The 16,738-nt window shown below is 46.8% G+C and overlaps 1 protein-coding gene and 1 long non-coding RNA gene across 3 annotated transcripts in view; both read right to left on the bottom strand.

Moving 5' to 3' along the window:
* The window catches only part of LOC135391871 (voltage-dependent T-type calcium channel subunit alpha-1G-like), a 292,030-nt gene that overhangs the window by 141,748 nt on the left and 133,544 nt on the right, over positions 1-16,738 (bottom strand). The gene's annotated exons all lie outside the window — the stretch shown is intronic.
* Positions 1-16,738, bottom strand: part of LOC135393486 (uncharacterized) — a 189,416-nt gene that overhangs the window by 79,605 nt on the left and 93,073 nt on the right. Inside the window, exon 2 of the long non-coding RNA XR_010422658.1 lies at positions 854-908. This is a non-coding gene — a long non-coding RNA (uncharacterized LOC135393486). The remainder of the gene's footprint in view (positions 1-853; positions 909-16,738) is intronic.

Below are 16,738 nucleotides of genomic sequence, written 5' to 3'. Positions count from 1 at the left end.
TCCTGCACAAGCGGCACCTGAAAGCTGAATGAAGTGAGATTCGCGTAAAATTGCTTCGAGGTACCTTGAAATTAGGGTATGGGCTTGTGTCCTACTGTCGTTGATGCTGACTGAATACACAAACATACCACGTGACAACGCGTCCTGGTGCTGCAGTTGGGGCTGGCGTTGTCGCGTGGCACACGTCTGCTAGCAACATCCGGTTGGTCTGATTCGCATCTAACCGTTCCGCAATTTTTATAATTTTCGTGCATGTTACTTCGAACACACTGTATGGACGATTGATGCGGGCTCGGATAGACTCCGAGTCCTCGAAAAATCTTACACTCCGAAAAACGTCATCCGGACATACAAAAAAAATAAAAAATAAAAAACGATCTCCCAAAACCTGGAACCCCACTCACTCAGTCACAAAATGAACTCAATAGGGAAAGGAATACCCTTTTCTGTAACACTATCGTGCTTTCACGACTAAGTGGTACCTAAAACATCAGTAGACGTGTTATAAACTGAAACAGCTGCAACGCAGCTGTTGCATCATGCACCCATTGGGGTCCGCTAAAGCATTGCAGACGACGATCACTGCAGACGACGATTCTGAAAGCTCCTGATACCTCGGCACTGGGGCTCGGTATTCTCACATTGAAGCAAGTTAATTTTTAATTCCTGGCCCCTGATAATTACGAATATGAAAGCTCTCGAATCTTGCGACTTAATCTTTTGTACCTTTTCCCAATCAATACTGAAAGGTAAAACCAGTAAAAAAAAAGAAGAAAAAAATTAACGAGGAAGAGGGAAAATAAATGCAGACGATCGATGAAGCGGAAGAAGAGGTTAAGGATTTTGGGCTCACCTTTTCTTTATGCTGTGATGGCGGTCGCATCATCTGATTCCTTCCCCGGAATCGTCTGCAAGGGGAAGAAAATTCCAATTACTTCACGGTGCATTGCGTCGGGGGCACAGAGAAGAAGTTAAAGGAGGACGCCATGATATCGGCCCACGGTGGCTAGACAATTTGAATGAAACCACCGTGATCAGCTTTCTCGAGGGAATAAGCAGAGAAAGAAGAACGAATGGGGGGACTATGGGGATCTTTGTGGTAGTTTTCTCGTGTTTGAAATGAATTTGTGGGGGCGAATTAGCTCGAGTAGCGTGTGGTGATTTCAATGCGGACTGGAGACTGGCAGAGTGGCCAGGTGAAGAGTTTCGTGAAGCATGTTCATGAGTTATAGCAGCGAGTCGAGGAAAAGGTAAATGAGAAATCAAGCTCGAATAACAGACGGACGTGTAGGTGGGACGTTGCGGTGGAAATTATGTTGGAACGTATGTGTTTCTCTAAAGGAACTGTCCGGAGGAAGTTCCTTTAGAAAATGTTCCTTTACATGTTTAGTTCCTAGAAAATGTTTAGTAGTAGTAGTAGTAGAAATGTTTAGAAAAGTTAGAAAATGCTTAGTTCCTTTACGTGAAATGCAGTCTCCACTCTGTGACATTCATTTACTCCAGTGCATTTACTCCCGAATGGGACTATTTTTTGTGGCAATGCATTTAGTACCCAAAATGAGTGAAATTAGTCCTTTTTTTCTTAGAGTGCGGTCGTCCACCGTCGAACGGAATGCACCATATGTGAGAACACTAAGAAAACGTTGAGGAAGCTGTCTAATCAAAGATCAGCAAAACGAGACACACACTTTAATCGCGAACGCCTTCCTATCTATACTAGAACTCTCTATACCGTGACTCTTTCGTTGTACGAAAAGCACCTCGAGCTTTGAAAACTCACATATTACATAACATTCGACGTAGACTCGCGGACCCATTGCGGTGCAGTTGTTCCAAGTCACGCAGAGGATCAGCGGGAAGACGGGAACATCATTCTTTTCTCTCTTCCAATCTTGCAAATGCGCCGTTGGACACACGGCAGATTTATGAGGAAGTGCTGTTGCACCTACGCGTGCATGAATGACAATGACGACTCGTAAATTCCCACTCTGTCTCTCTCTCCGTGCATTCGGAGATAGAGTTGACGACTCAACATTGCAGTTGCGTTGCCTTTGTGGGATGATGTTGGGAAAGATCTTCTGGGCGAGCGCTCGGAGAGCGCCCAATAGCTTCTTGTCCTAGTTACGTTCGAAACGAGGGTAATAAAATTGCCGGTCTTTGTGAAGCGACTTTGGGGTACTTTTTCTCGTTTTGGCGTATTGGGTTGAGCCAGTCGTTACGTTTATCCAGATCTTGTTGGTAACAGCAGACTCTTGAGGGACTCACCATGTTGAAAGGAACTGTACAGTGAACGGCCAACCTGTAGAAACTGTACGCTTTTCTGAAAGCTTGTAACTGGGACGCTTGAGATACGTAATAGCTCTGCTGTATCCATTGAGCATTTTTTTTCAGCAATCGAATTCGAAAGATTGCTGCGCCCAGTAAAGCTTGCGGGTTCCCAGGCGCGCCAACCCTGAGGCGACTCGCGCGCCATCTATTGAAAACGCAAGCAACTAGGCGAGAGGACCGTTGTCACGAGTGCAGTGCGCGTCGTGTGCAGTGCAATGTCGTCGGAGGTGCACGGTTTGTGTTTCCCGGAATACAAGAACGTAAACCAGACATAAACCGTATAAATCGACTGGATGCGAGGTTTTGCGGACAGCAGCGATACAGCGAGCATACGACGCGGTTTTCGAGAAAGGCCAACAGATGGCGCAGATCGCACATATATTTCTCATAGGCACGGAGCTCGCTGTTTACAAACGTTCACTGTTTAAACTGAGGTTGCTACTGTTCTTCAAAACAGCTAGGTCTCATAGTAACTGGTAACCTGTCTCAAATGCGTTACGTAGTACTTCAAGATCACGTGATACCTGTCCGCCAATCAGGTCCGGCTCCCAGATTGTCCTCGGCGAATGTCGAGGGTCGCCACCTTTCAGTTTCTAAAAGTGCTCAAAGTTAATTAGTACGAAAAGTACTGAAGAACTGAGAAGTGATGACTTGTTTGATTACACACATGATGGTACGTCGAACCATGGTGGTTATATTTCACATGACAGACAGTGGTTATTTTCACAGTTCTTTGAAGAGTCCGTAGTAGAGAGAGAGAATGTGTGTATGAGAGAGAGAGTGAGTGAGTGAAATTATATGGAGGAATTGACTTCATCAACGTACATACCGGCTACTGCACACCGCTTAAAGAGCAGAACTTAATAACACTTACCAGTTACTCATCATACAAGGAAGAAAGGAAAGAAAGAAAAGAAAGAGAACGGAAGGAAAGAAAAAGGCGAAGAAAGCAGGAGAGTGTAGAAGTGCCTACCAGAAATGGTAATATTATCCGATATTCCTACCATATACTAACGTTTGAGTGGCACGGCACAAGACGTGACCTTCTCGGTCGTTGTACGTTTACTGCTTTGGAAAGAACCTCCCTTCCGTTAGCGTCACCTTTCCCTGGACGGATAACTCCGCCAACGGCACATTGTTGCCCCATACTTTCTTGAGCCTTCGTATCGTGTCGCCCTTTCCGCGCCAGTCACGCTCAAAGTTCCTATTACAGTATAAACGTACACGCTGTCGTTCCCATATTTTTTAATCCGTTTTCGATAGCATTATAGCGTGTAATCAAGGCCTGCGAGTCAGAAACAAAACGTATCACGCAAATTATTTTGTCTCGCCATTCGACGCCAATTACGAGCAGCTAAGTACCTCGCTATTAACGAGGAAAGTAAAAAGAAGGAGAGAGAGAGAGAGAGAGAAATAAATCGCAGAATAGAGAACAGTGAACCAGCGCTCTCCATAAGTACTATCGATCTGCATTGCGAGGCATTCTTTCTTTGTCCCAGCATCGAATATTTCGACACTCCGCGTATAGAATGAGGCGCCGAGCGCAGAAAGGATGTGGCGGCAACCAGAGATGCCGTTGTCACGTCGCATTACCCTGATGAAATGTTAAGCGTGTCCCTCACATCAATGGGGAAGTGAAAGTTGTCAATAGTGTTGCGCGTCCAAATTGGAGGAGAACCTAAGAGAGTACGAAATTGGAGAAGTATTGCGGAGCGAGGGCCACCTCGTATGGTAACGTGATCTGCGTATAGCCTGAACGAACAATGAAGTACAACACAACAAGTTTCACAAGCATGTTTCAGATCTGGCATGGATGGCTTTACACTAAATGTGGTTTATAGGATGACCGCTCTATAGTCGTGCTCAATTTAAGAAGGAAACGAAATCTAGCCCGTCAGCTCTCAAAATATTACTGCGATGCAGATGGGATGGCTGGACGCAGAGAGGCCACGCTCTCTCCCTGCGCCAGATAGTGTAATCCATCATATTCACTCTGCTTTCGTATTGGCTGTTAAGACTGGCCGCATGACACTTACGCTGCAGCAGAAAGTGCACTCCCCAACTGATGGCGCATGGCGGCGCTGCAGTATTTCTTCTGGCGCGCTATTGTGTCTCCTTATCTCCAACAGCGTAAGTAAATAAAGTAATAAATAAATAAACAGTGTATGTGTCCGATATGCACATCCAAAAACACGAGTAGTAAATACGAGAATTGGGATTATGTAAATCATTAGAAGATTACCACATTACCAATAGTGACATTACCACACGGCTGTTTCACCGCTGTGCAGCGTCGATTCGGAGAAAAACGCGAACATTCATAAGAGAAGCCCCCGCACCATCGACATGACCCCACAAAAGCAGCATTTTCACAACCCCTTCAAAGGACTCCCCGCGTGGGGGTACAAAATAATGCACGAAGAATCCATGGTAGTGTTGCTGATGATCATAGTTGTCTCGCGACGCAAAACACCGAATTATCATATTTCCCGATTAAATAATGTCAGCATATTAAACAACGACAGAAACAACTTCTATATTTCAAGCAGGACATGACACGACAACAGTGGAACGAAGGCAAAACTGGCCAACAACGTGCACTACGACAAAAACAACAACAACTTCATTTCGACGATGATGATGATGATGATGATGACGGTGTTTAATCTTCACATGCGATGCATCGCCGCTGTTCACGGTAATTCGGTAAAAATAAAGTGATGAGCCTCAGCGTGAGGACTCAAGTCCTATACATTAGTCTATATAGGGAACGTCCAGAATATGACCAAGTGTACCAGGGCACAGGAAAGTACACGCAGCGAGATCTGCACTCAGGTATGCCGCGCAAATGCCACCGACACACCTTGACCGCGAAACGCATTTAATATACGAAAAAGAAAAAAAAAGAATAAGCGTAGCTGCAACAAGACGACGAAAGTCAACGGAACCCCACGCCTCGTCTTCCACACGAAATCCATCGATCTCCACACCCGTCGTCCAGCCATACACGCTTTTTTTTTTCTTTTTCTCGGTCGACAGTCCTGACGTGATGTTAGCCGAAGCTACGAGTGGCGACGTACGGGCAGGAAAGCGGAGCCGTCGCCGTCACATTTTATCATCGACCCCGGGGAAGGACGTCGACGAGGAATCGTCCAGCGAGAAAGGATGAAGTCCACGGGATCAATGCAAGAACCGCCGATAGCAACCCGAGGTCGAGCTCATCGAATCCGGGACAGCGATGCTCCGTCGTCGATTCATTGCCTCTGTCGAGTGTGTGCTTTCTTGAACGCCGGAGGCAAACATGAGCGAAGCAGGCCTTGTATTGCGTTCCTGTAGGAAATCTACGGCATACTCTGTGTGTGTATCTTGCCTTGTTGTCTTCTGGTGGAGGAGCTGTACGTAGTGAAGAGGTATCCAAGGAAGAGGAGTCTATGTGAACCATTTTATCCCGGAATTGCTGATGACGTTCTGTGTCGGGAACGCCAATCAGATATGCAGGTTGCTTTCTTGGTGCGGAATTCCAATAAATGTAAGCGTATTTGATTGGGTCGTGAACGATACTACGGAGTATTCTTCGTCTGGCCCTAGCGCATTTTTTTTTTCGCCTCACCTTAGAAGAATGCTTTTCAGTTTGTACAGTGTGTCCATTACCAGATATTACGAAATACCTCTTACCGATTTTACCGATCACTCTCATCAGTGGTTATCAGTCATCCTATACTGGTTGTTATAATGTATTTCGCCAGACAGTCGGTGTAGTTTACCAGTTATTAGGAGCTACTTACGGGGTGTTACGGAGCACCGCTAGGAGGTATCCCGTACCTGGTGTCATTTCAGCATTTTTCACCAGGTGCTATGGTGTTCAGGCGTATTGTAAACCAGAGTTTCGGAGGATCCTGTTATCAGTTGCGAGATAATGTGTCATTTAACAAAGGCGTATTCTTTAGCAGATGCCATGCAGAATCTCTTACAGAGTTGTGAGGTGTTTTCTACGAGATGCTGTGCGGTATGCACTACCAGAAGGCATGGAAAGTCTTTTATGTAGATTCCAGTGAATCTTGAAGAGATGTTGCAATTTATCTTTTACTGGGTGTTATGAGGTATCTGACCGACATTACGAACCATTACGTTACGTTACGTTACGTTACGTTACCATTACGTACCATTTGTCAGATATGAGAGGAAATGATGTAATATTAATCTAAATGAATATAGAACTATATATAAATAAAGGAAATATACATATTATGAAATTTACGCTGTTTAGGGTATGAATTCCCGCTGTCGTCTCCAGTAGTGTTGCATTCGAGTGGATCAAAATTTAGAAACGTTACATCAACGTATTTTTCCAGGTTCTACAAATGTACAAAGGAAAATGCTTCGTCGCTTTTTCATAACCTGCTAAGCCGAATATCGGTTGATGTAGTCCTTTCAATGCAGTGCGTGTTTTTGACGTAAACAATGAGCAGAAGGAAGTGTGCACTTTACCTTTCGTAACACTCCTAGAAAAAAACAAAAATAAAAAGAACTCTGACGTATACGAACCGCACTTTCCGAACTTAACAGGACTACAACATCGATCGAGTTGATTGATTTCCCATTTTCCCCTATACAACATAGCTGGTAGAACGTCCAACGTTTGTTACATCTCACGCCAAAGTGGTCTCGCTCATCATGTCCACGTGACCTCCTTCCCTGACACCGCTCTTCCCTGCCTTCATCCGACACCAGATATATCCCCTTCGGAGAAGAAGACCTATTTATTATGGGTATCGCTGAGGTGGCCGACGATTCGGCTGAGGACGCTGAGGTTGTAACGCAGCATGAACGTCCACTACTGATTGCTGTGAGGACAAATGCAGTGCTGACGATGGAATCCGGGATAAATGTGCAGCATTCCATGTGCGTCCATCGTCCGTTCTATAAGTCACCGGTCCCAATCTTTGGTTAATGTGTATCGGAGGGCTGAATGAGGAGGACCCTTAAATTGGTGGATTCCCAAGAAGACGTACCCTGACGAAGTCACCTCCTTAGAGCTGACCAGGTCGCGTGGCTCAGTGGTTAGCTGGGTGTTGTTTCCAATGCAGCCCCCAATAGACGGATTATCTCCGATGGATAGAAGAATTACCCATTGTGTAGGGTACACCACTAGAGGGCGCTACGAGCGACGCCTCACCACTAGGTGCCGCTGCTGTTGCATTCTGCGGATGACGTCATTGCTCCTTCGGGGAGCATGGTGAGAGATAGCGGGAGGCATTGGATGGCGATGCGAAATAGAGCGCCCCCTTGTGCAAGGCTGTGGTGGCGCTGCGGGCGACAGGACAGACGCTTTCGGTGGCGGCTCTCCACGGCGTTGTTATGGTCTCGTGACCGTGATACGCGGCGTCGGCGGCAAAAGGGTTTTGGGTCCAGCGTTGTGTACGAGTCTTTGAGCGAGTTTATATTAATCTCACTCCGTTTATTGTTCAACTGATGGTTGTTGTTTGAGAGCTCAATTGCTATGCTGTGAGATTGGGGGGTACGGCACACATACGGCATACGACAATATAAATAAATAAATATAAACAAAAGGACGTGCACGATAAATTACGCCACATTATTATGGCTTCCCGTGTTGCTACACTTCGCATTATAAAGGCGCTTTCGCGAACCAGTCCGTCCACAAACAGCCGTGTGCATCCCGTCGTGTATATATTAGACTTGGTTAATTGCCTAATAACGCTTTTGCGACTCGAGCGCGTATATTAGCAGGCTCCAGACTCGCGCAATATTATTTTGGTGATGGTGCATATGTTCAGACAAGAGCGGAGGAAAGTTGTTCCCCCCTATTTGCTTTATGTATTTATTCACTTCAGTATATCATTCTCACATACTAGTTTAAATTTAATTAGCGATTAGTAATACTGCAGTATAAACAATTTAGCACACTACAGTGCTGTAAGATATATTGTAAGCACCTTATAGCTGCAGAAACACTAGCTTGCAGGCCATATCACGTCGAGACTGGGAGGTACCCGGGTTCGAATCCCGGTGCCGGCTGTGGTGTCTGGGGTTCTTCCTTGGTTTTCCTCAGACGCTTTCAGACATATGTCGTCACAGTTCCCTTAGAAGTCGGCCCAGGACGTACATTCCCCCAGGGCGTCAGTCGTGACGTTGCCCACCTCTGTGAGGCCTACAACGGCTAGCCCTTTCACCATCCCTCGAACTCCGGCTCCCTAACTCGTGTCTTACTGTCTTGTACAACTCTCCCGATATTTCTCTCTCCTTTTACGCAACTTAGACATTTCATGAATGACGTTCCCGTCCAAGCAAGGAAGACCAACCAATATCCAAGCGTGTTGTCATTCTCCGTCCGTGTAAAAGTTCCGGTGGTGACAAGTGCTTCGAGGCACGGGGAGTACTTCTGTAGATGCCGAGAAACTCGGGTAAGACACGCGAAACGTCGCCCTGATATGAAGAAATGACTTGCAAAAAGTCTTTAAGCGTCCGATTGAATCGTCCCACTTGGCCGTTGCACTGAGGGTGGTATATCGACGACCCACGTTGTTCAATTCCGACTGCGACTGGAATTGAGGACCGTGATCAGACACGATCATGTCTGGATATCCCTCTCTTGCGAACGACTGCTTGGGGAAGTCAATAACAGTTGCGGTGGTTGCGTTCGACGCCAGTTTAACTTCGGGCCACTTGCTGAAGTAATCAACAGCAGTGACGGCAAAACGGCATCCTGAAGGAAGATTGTTGAATGACTCTATAATGTCAGTCCCAATTTGCTTCCAAGGCCCAGTGGGAAATGGTACGGGCTGTAAAGGAGCGGAGCGAGTGGAGGCAGTCTTATTAGTCATGTGACAGATGTGACAGACACGAACGTATTCTTCTACTTCTGGATCCATCTTGTGCCACCAGTAACGCAGCTGTAACGCAACGGTCTCCTGTCTTTTTCCAGACAACGACAATCTGAGACACCCATTCAGAAGCATCCACTCGTTCGACGATGTCCTAAGATTCTAGCTTCTGTAGTTCTTCAGACATCTTGTCCTGAACCTCAAGCGGCAACCGTCTTAACTAGAATTCTTCTTCTGCTGAATTCTTCTTGGTACAGACTGTCCATTACCTTCCATTAGTGTCCATTAGTTCTTTTTGTTTTTGCTTTTTTCTGTGAGTGTTACGATAGGTAAAGTGCACACTTCCTTCTGCTAGAACTTCTGCTGCACCGGGAGAACGGAAGACTGTTCAGTGAGAGTGTCTGGTGCTCGCGTACCGGATTCAGAGACGTGGAGGCATCTCTGTTGAGCCACTTCCCATACTTGATATCCAGCGCATGCAGAATATCAGTGCCCACAATTGGCGTGCCTGAGTGGCCGACGTAAAACGCACATGCCTCGGAATGACGAATGAAAGCCACTTGGGTAGCAAACTTGCCATGACCTGGAATCAATTCTTGCGAGTTGTCTTGCGTGTACAGCGTAATGCCCTCAGCTTAATGACAGCTGTGACGTATGGATCCGTCGTTGCATCGGCTGAACTCGGAGATTGCTTCAACGTCATGTCGGTAGCTTCAGCTAAAGTGACTAAATGAGGTTACTGCTTTTCGCCCTCGACCCCCAAGCAATTCAGCACTATGCAGACTTTACGTTCGCTGCTGAATCTGTCGTCGCCGCTAGCCTGAAGATAAGTGTCGAAGAGCATGTACCATTCTTCCCATGGTATCGAAGGTTTGCCAGGAGTAGGAATGTCGGGTGGCGGATGTAGGTGTTGGTTGGAAAAATTCAGTCAGAAGAATCCTGTTGGCTGCGCCAAATTTGTTCTTCTTCTCCTTCTTCTTCTACTTAAAAATGAGTGGCGCATAGCCCACGGAGATGGGTGTGGTTACTTAGAGGCTATGAGGCTTAGAGGTTATGAGAAGCGCTGAGATGAAGATAATAATAATAATAATTGGGTGTTTACGTCGCGAGACAACTGAGATCATGAGCGACGCCACCGCGGTCGGTCTGTGGATTGTTTTTGCCCACCTGAGGGTTCTTTAACGTGCGATGAAAGCTCATCACACGGCACCCCGTATTTAACGTCCCTCGCGGAAGACGGCGTGTCTAAGCAACTTGTACCCTGCCACCAAGTTGCTGGCGTCCTCGGCCGGGTTCGAACCCGCGATCTCAGGATCAGAAGGCGAACACGCTACCGACTGAGCCACCGAGGCCGGTCTGAGATGAAGAGACGAACGAGATGACGGAATAAAGAATTGAACGTGAAAAGCGATTATGGATGCGACCAAAGGACAGGATACAGGAAGAAGCGACAGGGATGCTATGAGCACGAAAAGGAATGGCAATGAAGGTGTTCCGGAGCGTGGCGTAACGAGGACAAAAAAAGGAAGAAGTGATCAATGCTTTCCTGAAGAGCACAGTGCGGGCAGTGGGGTGAAGGAACACGGCGTGTACGGAAAAGAAATTTAGGGGAGGGACGGGTCCAGCGAAAGAGCGTCAGGAGGTTCTCCATCTCACGTGAAAGTGTCCACGCTACTAGCTAGTCATAGCGAATAGAACGGGTCGCGTTCCGGGTTTCATAATTTTTTTCTTGGATTCCGGGTTGGCGCCGCGAAGCAACAGTGGCTATGAGCGGCGTACAGGCGTGGACAGATGGAGAGAGGACATCAGGAAGGAGTGGGGCACAGGGGGTTAGTATGCTCATGGGCCGACTTCAGGGGGAACAACTGTGCCGACATTCGTTGGGAAAGTATTCGGAAAACCCAGAGAAAACCTCAGACAGCACAGCCAGGTGCCAGGGTTCGAACCCGTGTCACATCTTAGAGTCTCAGCGTGGAAAGCGATCATCTTAACCGCTATGCCACGACGGGAGCTGGTCCGGGTTTCCTAAGAAATGGCAAAGCGGAACCATAGCTGCAAAAAACATCTACTTCCCAACTTTAGAGAACCCCATAACAGATGACAATGATAACCTATCTTCCGACTCTCAATGCATTTCCACGCCACTGTCACACTCGGGAAACTATTACTCTAGCTATAGTAACCATCAGAAGCCCGCAGACCGTGAACACACTGCAGTTGGAAGTTGGGAAACCTATAGCAGCGCAATTTCAGAGTTCCTCCCGCAATATGTTTCTCAACCCAACCACGCAAACGCCGCCGCCACATGTCGCTCTGATCGCAATCTTCTATCGCGCGCTGCAAAATTTATTCGGCCGAGAACATCAATATGTAAATATGTATATAACTCTGGAAGCGCCATCGCCACGCCGCCGGGACACTGTGCGAATGGTCCAGGAAATTATGATCAATCGTGGTCGCTAATTATAAATTCCGCAACCTCAAAACCACCACCGCTAGGTACCGCAGTCGTCGAAGCGATAGCACTGCGCCGTGTTTCGAGTGATGAGGGATTAAGTTGAAGAGGGACCATTTCCGGTGTAACTACGTGGAAAGCAAAGCCTGTAAAGCGTACTCTGCGGCATGACGAATGTGCACTGCGGGGAAGTGTGCTTGCTGTGCCGCAGGGTGAAGGGTAAAGGTACTATACAGGACGTTTCTTTTTGTTTGTGTGTTTGCTTGATGTTTTTTAATTCCTTACAGAATTTTTATAAAAAAACCTATATGACAGCAACACAAATATGGTTTTTGCAGTTGAGTTATACGGCCAAGCCGATATCCTCTCCGAGAAAGTACGTGACCACAAGATGATTAATTACCTAAAATTCATTAACGATTTAATTAGAGAATTTCGAACAAAAGCGCGATAGTGGAGTGGGAGACAATCCTCGTTGAAAGCCATTCAGCTTTTTTTTTTTAAATCTTGAAACGCGCAATTATGCCACTATCCTGCTATACGCTATCCTGCACCACCGCAGCGTTCATAACTCGGCAATCGGAAAGGTTAGGCGCGTGTTTGAGCGCTGAAACGTTTCCTATAGCGCATTCCAGAGGTCGTCGTAGTGCAGAAAATCTCACTGCCGTGTATTAAAAGGGAGTCTGGTCATTAGGGGGAGCCTAAAAAAGAAGCTCGACCTGTCAGTCAAACTTGGGCGCATTTCATTGGTTGCCGGCCGTTTTCCATGGGGGACGCCATGAAACCAAAATTTCTCCAAAACAGAGAATGGTGCTTGGAACGGCGAAGCGGAGATTTCGTGACAAAAAATTTTCATAAATTACTCTAGTATCATTCTGTAAGTATATATCCTTCTGTATCCTATCTGCAAAATCAGCTTCAGCTTTCGCTCCGCCTTCATCATTTACGCGAAAATGACACGTTTCGTCACTAACGTTAGACCTAGTGAAGACCGCGACCCGAATAGAATAGCAGGAAAGACATCACTGATGCGTAAGATTTTGCATTATATAATTAAATTTTGTTTATACATACATCTTTCTCCACTTTTGACTCCATATATCTGCTTATTTCACGAGATTTAAAAGTTCATACTGGCAGCCGTCTGTTACGAAGAAGCGGTTCTACCGCTCTCCTGGCCAATCACTTCTGCCAGCAACCATTTCTGCAGTGCCGAGTCTTCCCAACATGCCTCTCTCCATGCAGATTGCTTTGATAAAAGTGGTCGTAAATAAAAATCCGTCCTTTTGGTCTGTCACCAGTGATATCCGTTGCAATCCTGAAACCAATCAACATTCTCCAAAATGGTGGCACCCAGTAAATAAGGGTGAGGTATAAGTACTGGATGACCTGCAATTATAGGGAAATATATTTCGACCTGTGATTGGCTAGATACCTCAAAAAGTGGGTGGAGCCTCAGGTATATGCAGGTCTCACTAATGGCCAGACTCCCTTTTAATACAGTGCGCCGGAAAATCTTACACTGACTTGAGCGTGGACGTTACGCCGATTGCTTCAGTGCAACGCGCGCCTCGTTTCATTGGTCGTTCCTTTCGCTCTTCGTTCGTTACTTACACTTAACCCGCACCGGCGCGCTAGACTGCGCTGCATGAAAACGACCAGCGGTAGTTGGCCATCAATAGCGAGCTCTACAATAAAAAAAGGTACAGAAACATGTAAACGTAACACGGTCTACAATGAAAAAAAAAAAAAAAAAGGTGCAGAAACATGTAAACGTAACATGGTGCAAAAGGGGAAGAAGTGCCAAAAATCCCGACTTAGCTCGGACATGTCGCAACATTTGCAACTACAATATGCAAAACAATATGCGAATCAGGCGTCGAAACAAGTAGGACGAAATACTGGACACAATGAAGAGCCACTGAATTCCACCAAGCGGGCACGGCGTTGGAGGGAATGTAGCAATGCTGCCGCGCGCGGCGTCAGGTAAGCGACACTGGCGTATTCTACGTAGCCGACGTGTGCCCAACGACGCCCTGCCCGCGTTTTCTTGTCACACTGTCTGCGCGTACTTATTATAATTGATTCATCACAACTCGATTCCCGATTCGATCGCCTTCCCATCGAAAGAAACCCGGTACCTCCGAAACGTCCACTAACCAACCATTACTGCCTCCCCCCCCCCCATGCCCTGGTCTCCCATCTCCCATCTCTTTCCTACCTACACCACCTAACAAAACGGATGGCGTACAGTCGCTCCATAATCCCAACATCTCCGCCGGCACAACCACTAATTCATTCTACCTTATCGTGTCCCCGAATCGCTATTACAGAGTAAACACCGTGTATCCTCGCAGTATATACCCTCTGCGCTCTCCAGATCGCACATAGTATCTTTCCGTATTCCCCTTGTTGGCGTTTTCTTCGTAGGCATTTTATCGCCCTGTCGCCTTCACGAGGGGTGACGCGAGACCTCAGAAAGAGGGGGATCAGAGAGAGAGAGAGACAGTGTGTGTGGGACAGAGAAGAAATAAAGAGGGCCTCGGGGAACTCTATATCATAGGACGCGGAGGCTGGCAATGGTCAGATAAGAAGCCTTATTTAATAACACACCTCCAACACCAGAGGATTAAAACATCTTTCCGCTTCGTTCCATCCATAGTAATTGCTTACTCTGTGCAGCGGCGGGGGACATTGTCTATTTCATATACTTTTTTTTTTTTTGCAGACGATACTACTATACGATGATTGTTGGGATAACGTGCTAGTGTAGCGTGACACCGTGGATCGTTAAGGCCGTGCCCAACACAACAGGAGGTTATAGAGTGACACCTGGTTGTGAAAACGAGTAGTATGGCGTGACGTCGGACATAGCGTGACGAACGGAATGTAATACGTAGTAGGCGCGTGGCAAAGGAAAAGACACTGAAATAACGTCGTTAAAAAGCCAGTGAGGATGACTTTTCATCCTTCGCATATTCCTTGCTCGTGCATAACACGAGATCTAGTATAGAACATATCAGGTTGCGAAACATGTGTGTACCACAACACGCGACCCTCGTGACGTCAGCAAAGGTGCGGCAGCTCATGCTGACGTCATCGTAAAACCGAAACCGAATGTGAACGCGCCGTTCGTTTTTCTCGTTTATCTCAAAAACCATGGCGCTCTGCTGGACGAAATAGACCTCTCCCTGTTTGTAAACAAATGACGTCATAGTTTCCGATAGCGCCACAAATTTGGTAGAGTTGAACTACGCTCGAAGCTAGAGGCGAAGAAGGTCCCCAAAAGCCTCAAGGCCCCCAAAAGCCACTGTCTTGAGGGGATTACGATGGTCCCTGAAAGGGACGCGACCCTCGGTCCTACTTTTCTTTCAATAGGAGGCAGCGAACAAATGCCCATTCGTGGAACCCAGTCCTCCCCCTTCCGATTTCTTTCGGTTTCAGTCTGTCTACCAACATCATGATGACGCTTCTCTGGTAGAGGTCTATTTACAGCCTGAATACAACTCTAATCTCAAAATCAGTCGCGCTCTCCAGAGCGCCCTTTTAAAACGTTATCCAGCTCAACCATCCTGACACACAAGGATACAGGGCCGCACTTTTCCGTCTTGATCCAGTGCAGCGTCACAAGCTGCCTTCTTTACGATTGCGGGGGCGCCACTATTCGGTACATTTCCGCGATACAATTGCAGTCGCCACGTTCCGTCGAATAAAAGAACCGGCTCGCGTTTTTTACCGAGGATTTCGTGCCAAGATGCGTTACGACCTCGCCGGGTTGGTACTACTGTGGCCACTTCGGTGCCGTCCTTTTACGACCCACTTTGCTTCAACTCAAATTCAATGTGGTGCAGAATACGAGCAGCCCCTTGAAACTCGAATGATGGCGGCTTTAGTGGCGTTGCTTTCTCAGAGTAGCTTCTTTGGTGCTCGTTGGTAATCTAGATGCACGCGAAGTGTGTGATGTCTGTTAGAGTATTATGCAGTAATTTGTGATTTGGGGGATTGGTGCACTTTCATTGTTGAACGTTCGCGGCTGATCGCTTAAGTTGTTGATTGCGCGGTTGATTAGGGACGATGATGTGAGGACCGTGGTCTGATTGACTTCACGGTGCACACACAATATCGTGTACTTCCGCCCTGGAATGCGAGCGCTTTCCTCCTCTCCGGCTTGTGCTGGCTGCAAAAGCGCTGGGTGCGAGGCTTGTTGGAAAACGGTGTATAGCTTTCCCTCTCTACTCCTTTCCTCTCTCTTTAGGGAGTAGAGAAAGACCGTAAAGGTAAAATATGTCGTTTTGATCGCGGTGCAATGTTTGGTATCCACATAACGTTCTCGTGTAAGGAATCAGAGGATAACACGTCTGCAGAGCGTACAGCAAACACTTGATCTCCGCGCGGCCGAACCGAACTCTCGTTCCCTCGCAGAGATCACGTCACAGGTCACGAGTTCCTACGTAGGACGTGACCAAGGCCGTGAGCATAGCGTGAAAATGACACGTACGTCAGCCATTGCAGATCTCGCGCCCGGAGAAATGGCTGTGCCTTGGTGGTAGCGTTTGTGATTATTTCATGTCGTCATTTAACATTTATTTATTCAAGTTGTAGGTACAGTTTTATAACGTGGGTGACCTTCACACATTTCCCATGCTATATTTTTTACCGTCTCAGGCCAAATTTATTGAACTTTTTATTCGCTTCTAACTACATATAATACTGCGATCTGTACTTCGCGTGCTTTGTAGAAAAAAAAAAAAGGAGAGAAAACTGAAAGACACCCTTCGCTGGCCCTTGAGGGTTACCAAAATAAATGAATAAATAAATAAATAGAAACACAAAACTGGCCGCGTAGTAGGAAGACGGAAAAGAAATCAAAAAAGAGAGAAAAGGACATCAGGAAGCTTCCTAGAAGGGAGCTACAAAGCACCGTTTGGCTAGCTGCCGTCGACAATTTACGCATTGCAATGTACGACGGCACTGTCCAAATTACAGCGCGTTCCCACTGTGCCACTCGAAAACGGTGCACCAAATAACCAAAAAACACACACACACACACACAGACACCACAAACGAAACTAGAAGAAGAAGAACTCGGCACAACATCACACCAGAGAGC

The sequence above is a fragment of the Ornithodoros turicata genome, chromosome 4 (assembly GCF_037126465.1).
Source record: "Ornithodoros turicata isolate Travis chromosome 4, ASM3712646v1, whole genome shotgun sequence".
NCBI lineage: Eukaryota > Metazoa > Arthropoda > Arachnida > Ixodida > Argasidae > Ornithodoros > Ornithodoros turicata.
This window is presented reverse-complemented; position numbering and strand designations above follow the sequence as displayed.